We start from the raw sequence: 8,794 nt of genomic DNA on the forward strand, positions 1-8,794 counted from the left end.
TTTGGAAACTACACACGTTAAGGAAACTATCTAGTGGTATAGTGAGCATTTAGACCCCACAGGTCTTTTTCAGAGTTTATTGGAATTCGGCCGTAAAAATTTATATCAAATTTTTTCCACTAAAAAGTTACATTGTTTTAATTTTCACAAGGGATAAAGGAGAAAAAGCAACCCAACATTTGTAAAGCAATTTCTCCCGAGTACGGAAATACTCCACATTTGGTCATAACCTTCTATTTGGACACACAGCAAGGCTCTAACGGGAAGGAGAGCAATTTGTTTTTTGGAGTGGAGATTTTACAAAATTCGTTTTCGGACACCATGTTGCGTTGAAAAATTACCCCATTTTGGAAAATACATCCCTGAAGAAATTTATCTAGAGATATTGTGAGCATTTTGACCCCGCAAGTGTTTTGCAAAAATTAGTGCACAGTGGATGTTGCAGATTGAAAAATTGCCATTTTTCCACTGATATGCCATTTCAGTGACCAATATGTTGTGCCCAGCTTGTGCCACTGGAGACACACACCCCATAAATTGTTAAGTGGGTTCTACAGAGTATAGTCAGGGCCGCCATCAGGAATTTCAGGGCCCCCTACAGCTAAATTTTCTGGGCCCCCCTACCGTGGCACCGCCTGTTAACGGTACTCCGTCCAGAACTATATCATGGTACCCAGGGCCGCCATCAGGGGGGGTATTAGGGGTACTGATGTGAGAGGCCCGGCCAAACCTAATTGAAAGGGGGGCCCGGCAAACTGCCGCAACTTGCCTTTGGTAGAAAAAAAACAGGCCCCTGCAATGGGGCCCATTTTTTTCACCAAAAGAATGTCGTGAGCTGCGGGCCCCCCTTTCAATTAGGTTTGGCCGGGCCTCTCACATCAGTAACCCTAATACCCCCCCTGATGGCGGCCCTGGGTAGCATGGGGGCCGTCAAAGATCGCCGCCCGTGCGACCGATCGCGCGCACCCGCAAACTCCCGCGCATGCGCACTCGCGACCGCCTGGAACCGCGCACCGAATTTTGAGGCAGATTTTGACCTGCCCACACTATCTTGCCGCGTTTTTTGCCCACGGCGATTGAGGACAGCAGACAAAAAACGCAGCGAATAATGCATTTTCTGCCTCCCATTGATTTCGATGGGAGGTCAGAGGCAGAACCGCGGCAAGAAAGGACGTGCTGCTTTTCCTTTTTTCTGCGACTGGCTCCCATTGATTTCAGATTAAATCAATGGGAGGCGGTTTTGGAAGTTGTTTGGTGCTGATTCTGACGCAGTGTCCGAGTCAATATCAAGGCCCAAAAACTCTGTGAACTGGGCCTTATTGTTAGGGCTTATTCAGACGAACGTGTAATACATCCGTGCAACGCGCGTGATTTTCACGCGCCTCGCGCGGTCCTATGTTACTCTATGGGGTCGTGCAGACTGTCAGTGATTTTCAGGCAGCGTGTGTCCGTGTGTCCGCTGCGTAAAACTCACGACATGTCCGATATTTGTGCATTGTACGAGCATCACGCACCCATTGAAGTCAATGGGTGCGTGAAAATCACGCCCAGCACTTCCGCAGCCGTATAAACTATGAATGAAAACAGAAATGCACCACGTGCTACAAACATACAAACAGAGTGTCATAATGATGGCGGCTGCGCGGAAATCACGCAGCCGCGCATCATACGCTGCTGACACACGGAGCTGTTATGGACCTTTTGAATGCGCAAAACGCCACGTTTTTGCGCGCGCCAATAGCACACGCTCGTGTAAATCCGGCCTTAGGTTAGGAACACACTAGGCATGAACACTGCGGATTTTATGCAACACATTTTATTGTGGAAAATCCGCAGCGTATTACAGTCGCAGCAGAGTGGATGAGATGTGAACAAATCTCATTCACACGCTGCAAAAATAATGGACCTGCCGTGTGGCTTTTGGCTTTTTAAGCCGCAGCGTGTCAATGTATTCTGTGGAATCGCTGCTCCTCTGTTGCGGAAATGCTGCGGTTCTGCCGCAAAACTCACAAATGAGAAAAAATAAAAAGGCACTTTTTTAAATTTATAAAAAAGTTTAGACTTGCCCCGGCCGTAGTCCTGGTGACGCGATCCTCTATTCTTAGCGCAGCCCGGCCTCCTGTCATGACGTTTCATCCCATGTGACTGCTGCAGCGGTCACATGGTCTACAGCGTCATTCCAGGAGGCGGGGCTACGTTCAGAAGAGAGAGATGCGTCACCAGGACTACGGCCGGGGCAAGTCTAAACTTTTTTTTCCCTGCAGGATTCCCGCAGCGGACATGCCTCCCGAAACCTGAGCCACTATTTGGTGCGGTTTTGCTGGCAGAATTCCCTGCGGCTACCGGGGCGGATAAGCTGTGTAGTTTTACTCAGCATATCCGCCTAGTGTGTCCCTTATGATGTCGCTCCTGGAGCTGCTGCCGGTCTCTAAATAGGCAGTTGGTCCAGTAGAATTTGGAATTATTTTTTTTTGTGAACCAGCTTAAAAAAATACAAAACTTTTGTGTTAGGGCCTGTTCACATCACCGTTCGCTTCCGCTCCGGGGTTCCGTCTGAGGTTTCCGTCGGGTGAACCCCGCAACGGAAAGTGAAAGTGACAGCACAGCTTCCGTTTCCGTCACCATTAGCGCAGTCGACTACGCTATTGATTCCGTCCGAAAACCAGCCAGAATGGTGACGAACGGAAACCATTAGCGATGTTTCCGTCACCATTGAGATCAATGGTGACTGAAACGGAAGCTGTGCTGTCACTTTCACTTTCCGTTGCGGGGTTCACCCGACGGAAACCTCAGACGGAACCCCGGAGCGGAAGCGAACGGTGATGTGAACAGGCCCTAACACAAAAGTTTTGTATTTTTTTAAGCTGGTTCACAAAAAAAAATAATTCCAAATTCTACTGGACCAACTGCCTATTTAGAGACCGGCAGCAGCTCCAGGAGCGACATCATAAGGGACACACTAGGCGGATATGCTAAGTAAGACTCCACAGCTTATCCGCCCCGGTAGCCGCAGGGAATTCTGCCAGCAAAACCGCACCAAATAGTGGCGCAGGTTTGGTGAGGGGTGTCCGCTGCGGGAATCCTGCAGGGAAAAAAAAGTTTAGACTTGCCCTGGCCGTAGTCCTGGTGACGCATCTCTCTCTTCTGAACGTAGCCCCGCCTCCTGGGATGACGCTGTAGACCATGTGACCGCTGCAGCAGTCACATGGGATGAAACGTCATGACAGGAGGCCGGGCTGCGCTAAGAATAGAGGATCGCGTCACCAGGACTACGGCCGGGGCAAGTCTAAACTTTATCAATTTAAAAAAGTACCTTCTTTTTTTTTCTCATGTGTGATTTTTGCGGCAGAACCGCAGCATTTCCGCAACAGAGGAGCAGCGATCCCACAGAATACATTGACACGCTGCAGCTTAAAAAGCCAAAAGCCACACTGCAGGTCCATTATTTTTGCAGCGTGTGGATGAGATTTGTTCTAATCTCATCCCCTCTGCTGCGACTGTAATACGCTGCGGATTTTCCACAATAAAATGTGTTGCATAAAATCTGCAGCGTTCATGCCTAGTGTGTTCCTACCCTAAGGCCGGATTTACACAAGCGTGTGCTTTTTGCGCGCGCAAAAAACGTGGCGTTTTGCGCATGCAAAATTTCCATAACAGCTCCGTGTGGCAGCAGCGTATGATGCGCGGCTGCGTGATTTTCGCGCAGCCGCCATCATTATGACACTCTGTTTGTATGTTTGTAGCACGTGGTGCTTTTCTGTTTTCATTCATAGTTTATACGGCTGCGGAAGTGCTGGGCGGGATTTTCACGCACCCATTGACTTCAATGGGTGCGTGATGCGCGAACAATGCACAAATATCGGACATGTCGTGAGTTTTACGCAGCGGACACACGCTGCGTGAAAATCACTGACAGTCTGCACGACCCCATAGAGTAACATAGGACCGCGCGAGGCGCGTGAAAATCACGCGCGTTGCACGGCTGTATTACACGTTCGTCTGAATAAGCCCCAACAATAAGGCCCAGTTCACAGAGTTTTTGGGCCTTGATATTGACTCGGACACTGCGTCAGAATCAGCACCAAACAACTTCCAAAACCGCCTCCCATTGATTTAATCTGAAATCAATGGGAGCCAGTCGCGGAAAAAAGAAAAAGCAGCAGGTCCTTTCTTGCCGCGGTTCCGCCTCTGACCTCCCATCTAAATCAATGGGAGGTAGAAAATGCATTTTTTGCGGCGTTTTTTGCCTGCTGTCCTCAATGGCAGCGGGCAAAAAACGCAGCAAAAAAACGCGGCAAGATAGTGTGTGCAGATCAAAATCTGCCTCAAAATTCTTTAAGGAATTTTGAGGCAGATTTTTTTTCTGCCTGCAAAATACTTTGTGTGAACAGGGCCATACATAAACAGCACTTTGACACACTTTACTCACCGTGTCAGAATAGCTGCTCCCACTCCAGTCCTCTCTTTCAGGCGAGGTCTTTCAGGCGAGGTCTTCGGTCCAGACGTCCAGTCCTTCACCTCCAGCCAGGCTCCAGGTAAGTTGGGTCCATGTGTGTCCGCGGCCGATCGCGGGTGCGCGCGTGCTGTTGCTTCTGCAAGCGCCCGTGCTGTCGCGGTTGCGCGCTTTTGCCGGGTGCGTGCTCGGACGGTCGCGAGTTTGCGGGTGCGCGTGATCGGTCGGCGGTGTTTGACGGGGGGGCCCGCAGCTCACGACATTCATTTGGTGAAAAAAACGGTCGCAGCAGTGGCCGGGCCCCCCTTTCAATTAGGTTTGGCCGGGCCCCTCACACCACTACCCCTAATACCCCCCTGATGGCGGCCCTGAGTATAGTAACACCCAATATGTGGTCATAAACTGCTGTTTGGGCACACTGCCAGGCTCAGAAGGAACACCATTTGGCTTTTGGAGCGTAAGCTGTGCGGCGTACAGCAGGGTATATGTAAGCTGTGTGGAGAACATCAGGGTATATGTAAGCTGTGTGGAGTACAGCAGGGTATATGTAAGCTGTGTGGAGAACATCAGGGTATATGTAAGCTGTGCAGAGTGCATCAGGGTATATGTAAGCTGAGCTGAGTACATCAGGGTATATGTAAGCTGTACGGAGTACATCAGGGTATATGTAAGCTGTAAAAATAGGAAAGGGGGGAGGAATCCTCCAGCTCACCTGACACAATAGAGTGTGTCGCTGATAGCGCCCGGATCCTCGTGTCGGCACACGGTAGGAGACAAGGAAGAGAAGAGGTTAGGATCCAGCGCTGTGTGGAATATAAAACGGAAACGATTTCCAAGTTTAATAGTCCTTATTAAGAGAAATCCAGTAGAGTCCTGGTGTAATGAAAGCGGGTGGTGGTGTCCTCGGAGCCTACGCGTTTCGGACGGCTTCTGCGTCCTTAGACTTGGCTGAGATATGTTTTAAATTGAGCGCGCTGTCAGATTTATATACTGGATCCGGTGGTGCAGCTGATTTGTGATTGCGTTCCACGGTTGTCAAAACCTTTGGAACGCAAACCGGAAGTAGAGAGTTTGTGGACCAACAACGATACTTTGGTCTTGTTGTCGGGTATGTAGTAAGTACAGTGGGACATGGACATCCGAACTGTCTTATTGTAATTGGTATGTGTTAGTGATAGATATAAGGGTTTCTGTAGAGATGCTAAACTTATGGTTGTGTCCGTAACTGATGGGGAGTTTGCGTTTCAGGCCTCGTGACTATGTGGAACGCACATTGATAGTCGAAAAATCAGAGTCCCGTGTCTGGCATCTCCAGAAGGATCGTGCATAAATTCCCCAATATAGGTAAGTACAATAAGAAAATGAGAAGCTATCCTATATCACTAAGTAGATTCTAAATGTTAAATGTAAATACAGTAATATGTGTTTGTGCTTGGACATGACTCAGGGGGAGGTGTGCCCTGTTGACTTTGAAATAAATTGTAGAATCGAATGGGTGGTATGTATATATGATTAAACGCTGCTTGCAGGGGATATATGGCCAGTAAACCCTGGTATGAGGGTAAATGGCAAGGCGCTCAAAGTATTTGTGGCGAGGATAAGGGGTCAGGGGTGAGGAGAGTGTGGGTAGGATAACAACTGGAACCAATTACAATAAGACAGTTCGGATGTCCATGTCCCACTGTACTTACTACATACCCGACAACAAGACCAAAGTATCGTTGTTGGTCCACAAACTCTCTACTTCCGGTTTGCGTTCCAAAGGTTTTGACAACCGTGGAACGCAATCACAAATCAGCTGCACCACCGGATCCAGTATATAAATCTGACAGCGCGCTCAATTTAAAACATATTTCAGCCAAGTCTAAGGACGCAGAAGCCGTCCGAAACGCGTAGGCTCCGAGGACACCACCACCCGCTTTCATTACACCAGGACTCTACTGGATTTCTCTTAATAAGGACTATTAAACTTGGAAATCGTTTCCGTTTTATATTCCACACAGTGCTGGATCCTAACCTCTTCTCTTCCTTATATATAAGCTGTGCGGAGTACATCAGGGTATATGTAAGCTGTGTGGAGTACATCAGGGTATATGTAAGCTGTGTGGAGTACATCAGGGTATATGTAAGCTGTGAGGAGTACATCAGGGTATATATAAGCTGGGCGGAGTACATCAGGGTATATGTAATGTGGGCGGAGTACATCAGGGTATATGTAAGCTGTGCGGAGTACATCAGGGTATATGTAAGCTGTTTGGAATACATCAGGGTATATGTAATATGGCGGAGTACATCAGGGTATATGTAATATGTGAGGAGTACATCAGGGTATATATAAGCTGTGCGGAGTACATCAGGGTATATGTAAGCTGTGTGGATACATCAGGGTATATGTAAGCTGTGTGGAGTACATCAGGGTATATGTAAGCTGTGCGGAGTACATCAGGGTATATATAAGCTGTGCGGAGTACATCAGGGTATATGTAAGCTGTGTGGAGTACATCAGGGTATATGTAAGCTGTGTGGAGTACATCAGGGTATATGTAAGCTGTGCGGAGTACATCAGGGTATATGTAAGCTGTGCGGAGTACATCAGGGTATATGTAAGCTGTGAGGAGTACATCAGGGTATATGTAAGCTGTGCGGAGTACATCAGGGTATATGTAAGCTGTGCGGAGTACATCAGGGTATATGTAAGCTGTTTGGAATACATCAGGGTATATGTAATATGGGCGGAGTACATCAGGGTATATGTAATATGTGAGGAGTACATCAGGGTATATGTAAGCTGTGCGGAGTACATCAGGGTATATGTAAGCTGGGCGGAGTACATCAGGGTATATGTAAGCTGTGAGGAGTACATCAGGGTATATGTAAGCTGTGCGGAGTACATCAGGGTATATGTAATATGTGAGGAGTACATCAGGGTATATGTAAGCTGTGCGGAGTACATCAGGGTATATGTAAGCTGTTTGGAATACATCAGGGTATATGTAATATGGGCGGAGTACATCAGGGTATATGTAATATGTGAGGAGTACATCAGGGTATATGTAAGCTGTGCGGAGTACATCAGGGTATATGTAAGCTGGGCGGAGTACATCAGGGTATATGTAAGCTGTGAGGAGTACATCAGGGTATATGTAAGCTGTGCGGAGTACATCAGGGTATATGTAATATGTGAGGAGTACATCAGGGTATATGTAAGCTGTGTGGAGAACATCAGGGTATATGTAAGCTGTGTGGAGTACATATGGGTATATGTAAGCTGTGCAGAGTGCATCAGGGTATATGTAAGCTGTGCGGAGTACATCAGGGTATATGTAAGTTGTACGGAGTACATCAGGGTATATATAAGCTGTGCGGAGTACATCAGGGTATATGTAAGCTGTGTGGAGTACATCAGGGTATATGTAAGCTGTGCGGAGTACATCAGGGTATATGTAAGCTGTGAGGAGTACATCAGGGTATATGTAAGCTGTGAGGAGTACATCAGGGTATATGTAAGCTGTGCGGAGTACATCAGGGTATATGTAAGCTGTGCGGAGTACATCAGGGTATATGTAATGTGGGCGGAGTACATCAGGGTATATGTAATATGTGCGGAGTACATCAGCGTATATGTAATATGTGAGGAGTACATCAGGGTATATGTAAGCTGTGCGGAGTACATCAGGGTATATGTAAGCTGTTTTGAATACATCAGGGTGTATGTAATATGGGCGGAGTACATCAGGGTATATGTAAGCTGTGCGGAGTACATCAGGGTATATGTAAGCTGTTTTGAATACATCAGGGTGTATGTAATATGGGCGGAGTACATCAGGGTATATGTAATATGTGAGGAGTACATCAGGGTATATGTAAGCTGTGCGGAGTACATCAGGGTATATGTAAGCTGTTTGGAGTACATCAGGGTATATGTAATCTGTGAGGAGTACATCAGGGTATATGTAAGCTGTGCGGAGTACATCAGGGTATATGTAAGCTGTTTGGAGTACATCAGGGTATATGTAAGCTGTGTGGAGTACATCAGCGTATATGTAATCTGTGAGGAGTACATCAGGGTATATGTAATCTGTGAGGAGTACATCAGGGTATATGTAAGCTGTGAGGAGTACATCAGGGTATATGTAAGCTGTGCGGAGTACATCAGGGTATATGTAATATGTGAGGAGTACATCAGGGTATATGTAAGCTGTGCGGAGTACATCAGGGTATATGTAAGCTGGGTGGAGTACATCAGGGTATATGTAAGCTGGGCGGAGTACATCAGGGTATATGTAATATGTGAGGAGTACATCAGGGTATATGTAAGTTGTGCGGAGTACATCAGGGTAT

The sequence above is a fragment of the Rhinoderma darwinii genome, chromosome 11 (genome assembly GCF_050947455.1).
Source record: "Rhinoderma darwinii isolate aRhiDar2 chromosome 11, aRhiDar2.hap1, whole genome shotgun sequence".
In the NCBI taxonomy this organism is placed as follows: Eukaryota; Metazoa; Chordata; class Amphibia; order Anura; family Rhinodermatidae; genus Rhinoderma; species Rhinoderma darwinii.